The sequence below is a fragment of the Nothobranchius furzeri genome, chromosome 5 (genome assembly GCF_043380555.1).
Source record: "Nothobranchius furzeri strain GRZ-AD chromosome 5, NfurGRZ-RIMD1, whole genome shotgun sequence".
Classification (NCBI taxonomy): domain Eukaryota; kingdom Metazoa; phylum Chordata; class Actinopteri; order Cyprinodontiformes; family Nothobranchiidae; genus Nothobranchius; species Nothobranchius furzeri.
In genome coordinates, this window is record NC_091745.1 from 14,500,533 (window position 1) to 14,505,870 (window position 5,338).

General features: G+C 48.5%; 1 pseudogene; it reads left to right on the top strand.

Moving 5' to 3' along the window:
* Positions 1 to 451: 451 nt before the first annotated feature.
* On the top strand, positions 452 to 2,974 carry LOC139061553 (uncharacterized; annotated as a pseudogene).
* The last annotated feature ends 2,364 nt before the right edge of the window (positions 2,975 to 5,338 follow it).

Here is a 5,338-nt window from a genome sequence, read left to right on the forward strand (position 1 = left end):
GTTATACATGATTAAAATGGGGATTCTCAATTAAAACAGACACCTAAAAAGCTCCCACACATGTCACAGAGGTCTACTGACCATACTCACAAATGTTTGGAGCTGAGAGGGAGCCAGCACTCTGGTCCCTCGTCTGTTTAAAAAGCCAAAAAGCATTATGGCTTTCTCCTGTCTAAAACAGTTCAAACTAAAACCCTTAAAACACTAATGGAGCCAAAAATGAGACGTGGCACAGATATGTGCAAATCAGATCAGACAAACACAAGCAGCCAGGCGACTCTTCCTCTGGCTTTCTCCGGTCTTCCATCTATATTTTGTTCTGTTACCAATAAATCACAGTAAACGTGTCTTTAGTGTACTGCATGATTAAGTCTAGAAGCATCTGATGCCATTTTTTAGCCTTTTTTCTGATTGTTTTTCAACAGCTGAACCAACCCTAACCCACACAATAATGTCTGTGTTGTTAGGCTCTCTCCTGCTGTTGGTGAACGGCTCTGCCAGCTCCCATCTAAAAGACTTCATCCCCCACACTGCCCTGGGGGTTTTGCTCCTCATCATCACAATCCTTGTAGCTTATGCAGGTTTGTTTTAAAGGATTTTCTAATGACCGACGTGATTTACTTCCTGTTTCCAGCCTGCTAACTGGACCGTCTATCTCTCCTAGGTGTCCGTCACAGCCTGCCCACGCCCAGCTGTTTTCCACTCTGTGTCTCACTGTCTCTGCTCTGTGGTGTGGCTCAGGTCTGATCTACATTCTGGTAGGACAGGGGGTGCTGCAGCTCACAGACCTGAAAGCCTCACTGGTTCCTGGTCTGGCCGCGTTTACTCTAGCCTTGTTCATCATCGGCAGTGTTGCACTCTTTGTGAAGAAACAGGTTCTGTTCATCATAGCCGTCTGCATTTCTTTAGCTTCTGCCCATCAAATCACTGACCTGTGTGCTGCAGGGTTTGGAAAGTCTGCCATTGCTGCAAACTACCTTCTTGTCTGTCTGGTGTGTGTTCACTTTGGATTTGGATGTCTTCTGTCCACAATCACTCAGGGTAAAGTGAGACCCCCAGGAGTTGCCCTGAAGCTGAAAGCTGAGCTGAAAACAGACCAGAACCAGAGATGCAGTGATGTAGCAAGTGTAGGTTTGGTGATGAACTTGTTATCTGCCTCTGTGTTGGCCTGTCCCCTGTCACGTGTTGTCCCTACACTCTCTGTTGGACATGTCCCCTGGCTGTGGACAGCCGGTCTTCCAGCTAAGCCTGTGTGTTCTCTTTTATCGATCTTTGGACATACTGGCTGCTACTTTCTATGGTTTTACAGCCCTGCTGAGGTTTGCAGAGGGCTACAGTGCTTTGTTGTCCTGGTACTCCATCCAGCCTTTCTCTCCGCTTCCCTTTCCTGTTGTCTTTGCGGTGCTTTTCTCAACTCTGACTGTTTAGCTGTCAAAAGAGCCTGCTGGTGGGCCTCTACCAGTTATTCTTTGTAGCCTATTGTATTTCCATTGCAGCACAGCCCAAAGGCTTCTTCGAATGAGGTACTCAGGGAGTGCAGGGTGTTATATTTGTAGCTACGGTTGGAATGCTGTTCATCACTGCATTCAACATGGTTTCCAGTACCAAGATTCCTGCAGGCCAGGGTGTGTTTAAGGCTTTAGTAACCAGGATGGGGAAACTCACGCCCAAAGCTCTTGATAAAGAGCGACATGAACCTCACCTGGGCTACTCCAGATATGCAGATGCAGAGGTGTTGGGTCATGCCTGCAATGTTCTGGCTGCTTTTTCCATCACAGCCACAGTTGGTGGCAGAACTCCTCAGTCCGTCCTGGTTCTGCTCTGGGTGGTGGTGGCTGGTGGGGTTCTGCAGCTCCTGTGGCGTTCGCTCGGGGTGAAACCTTTGAGAGTACTATCTTTATTCTGTACGGGGTCATGTGGACGTTTGGGGGCCGACTCGATACAGAGGTCTGTACGGTGAAACCAGAGGCTTTAATGTGGCTGTTGGGATCATCAGCTTCATGTTGTTTAACCTTCTGGTGACAGTTGCAGCACTGTTTCTAAATGTAGCCTGTTTTGTGTACGCATTCACCTTCCAGCTCATCCTTATGAGCCAACCGACACTGTCTATGTGCTGGTAGCAGCCTGCAACAGGCCCGATGCAGTCACCAAAGCTTACAAGTATGTTTCCATCTTCTTGACAGATGATGGCTGTCTGCATTCTTTGTTCCAGGAGATGCTGCCATACACATAGGGGCTCCACAAAGCAATCAGAAACCCAGACTTTGCAGAGGCTACACATCTCATTAATCAGATAAATCCATGAGTATTTATTACTGCACATCTTAGAATAAAAGAAGCTAAAACAGAACAACCATAAGTGAAAAATAATATTTGGTTCTCTCAGGTGGGACCTATTGCTGTAACCTCAGCCAACCCCACTGGCGAGGCAGACACTACTCATCATAACCAGGTTTACGCCAAACTGGGAGACAAGGCAAGGGAATGATTTAGTGTTCATAGAAAAAGCAGGAAATAAAGATTTGTTGGACTTTTTGTGAGGTACTTTGACGTTTCTTTGGATGTAGGTGGATGGGGTGTTGTGTGATGGACCGCGTCCAAAAAACATTGCATCTACTTTGTCGACTGCACAAAGATTGATACTGGGAACATTGGTTTCTTCAGAGTGGGTCTGATTCCTAAATCCAAGGTATTCTAAATGCAATCAGTTCTCTTCATTCAATGTAAAATTGTTATTTTTTATTGAGTGTGTTCATCCAAGTTTTACTTTTTTTGACTTGATTTCAAGGTTCTTCAGATATTCGAAGAGGTTCGTAATCACCACAGAAGTGGACAGACAAATCCAGGGTTCATACGTGACGAGTTCCTTCCACAAATGGAAGAGGATCAACATCCTGGAGACAGCACGACAGAATCAGAGAGAGGATCGGAAACCCAACCTAATGTGAACAGTGAACAAAGTCCAAATGTATAAAGGTACTTTGACCAGCTTGTTTTGGAGCTGATTGAAGCCAGTGACAGTGTTCAACATAACAATTCTATCTAGCCCATATACTGCTGTAAAACCACCTGAAGGGACATTTAAATGTAGGCAAATACTAGATTCACTCAGTCTGAAGCACTTAATGTTTTGGTTAAAGTCAATGGTTTGCATTTGACACATTTTAATACTTTTTATGCACAGGAACACAGGAACCCCAAGGAGACTGCAACCAGAAAGGCCCCCGCCCCCCTCGAGAGGCACAGAGGATCGCCCCGGGGGGCCACAACCAGCAGCCGGCAGAGTCCCGGGAGACATCAGCGGCAAGCCCACAGGCCCACCGGCAGCCTCCCACCCCCTAGCCGGCCGAGCCCGGGACCCAGCGACCCGGGACCCAGGGGCGACCACCCCCGCCGGGGACCCAGCAGAGCCCAGGGACCCAGACCCCACCAGGCAGCCACCGGCATCTATCAGGCAGATGCCAAAATCTTAAACCCCCAGACCCGGTTGCCACGAACACTCAGGCAGACCATGGCACAACCCCTCACACCAGGTGTGGCAGGGGAGGGGGGACGAAGATCTATATCATCAAGAGAAGTTCCAGGAGAGGGGAGGAGTCAAAGGCCCCACCTGACATATACAGTCATACACAAACACAGTCACACACTCCCTCCCTCATGCTCACACATGCACATACAACCCAAGACTTACAAAAATGCACGCCGGACACCCACTCATGCTCCCCATACACACCCTATTCTTTCTGGTCCCGGTACTGCTGCACATTGGGTACAACCATCACCGGTAACCAGAGTTTGACCCTTTCTGCTGGGGTGCTGATGAGCAGGCTCCCCCGCCCAACGCTGAGCACAGCAACCCACCACCCCAGACCCCAACCAGAGGGCCAGATCTCCCTCCTAGCCTCCCGGCCTAGGAAGCCTAGCAACAACAGAGGTGGCTAAGACCCCTAGTCTCCCTCCGCCTGCTCCAATATAGTGTTGTGTGATCATGAGGTGTATTCCATGGCTGTAGTGAGTGGGCAGTGCGGGCATCATCTGGCCTATGCCAGCTGATGCCACCGCACCACCCCACTTACACCCTCAGCCATCAGTGTCTAAGTGCGGTTTAAAATTGGAAGTGGCCACCGGCACCCGGGAGGAGACTGAGATATCCCCCTGCCAAATGCCGTTGAATGTGCTCACTCCCAAGGCCCTAAGTGTGTGTTTGTGTGGAATGTCGTCAGTGGAAGTGTATAAGGTGCAAATAAAATTGGGGGGCAGGTTGCCAGGGGAATGCGGAAATGGGGTCCATACCCGCACTCCCTGACTTGCCCACCCCCCAAGGTCCTATGTGTATGTTTGTGTGATGATGTGAGGGAGCAGGAGGAGAGAAATATGCGGGGATGGGGAGGAATGGCTCGTTGGGCTTAGCCCTCCAGGGAGCCAGCTCCCCTACTGGCCCCAATAGGCACCTCTGTTGTCAAACTGCCACCCAGGGCATGGAGGTCCCAGCCCATCCTGCCAGGGCCCAAAGCAGCAGCATTACAGAGCCTCACGGAGTCCGAGGACACCAACCCAGCCCCACCCCAGCAGAATATCTATGCCCATCCCTGCATTTGCACAACTTCCAGAATATATAAGACATGGGACATCCAGGTAAGGTTGGGTCCTCCCCCTCCTGGACCTCCCCCTCCCCTGTGATGGAACGGCAGAGGATCCAAGGTCTACCTGAGGCCCCCGAACCCGGGCCAGGCACTGCTGCGTGTTCCTGCCTTCTTCCCGGCAGCATACATGTCAGGACCCGACTAGGGATGGGTACCTTTGACATTTGAATCGATTCGGTACTAATTCCCGGTACCTACGAATCGATACCGGTACTTAACGGTACCAATTTTCGATACTTTTGAGTGTTTAATATTTTTAATTCTCTTTTATAATTAAATATATATTTTTCTCAAGATATAACCATATTTGATAAATATCACGATAAATGACATACAACTGTTTGTATTTTAACATCGTCCTTATAGTTTTATAAGCTGATAATTAAACTGAAGCAAACATCTTTACTGTGAACTAAATTTACTGTGTATCTTCATTCCTTTTACCGTCCTTTTTCATTTGATTTTTCCTACTGGGAAGTTAGAATTTCCGAGGAGAAAGTGAACGCACCATTAGATAATGACAATGGTGGCATAGTAAGCTAACATATCGAGCTACGTTATCTTAAACAGTTTATTTAGCTGCTGGAGCAGATTTAAACGATGATGCCTCACACTTAGATCGTCACTGGTTTCATCTTCACCCAATCACCCGTCGCATTTAGTAAAGTGAAGCCAAACTTTAGAGCGCGTTCATG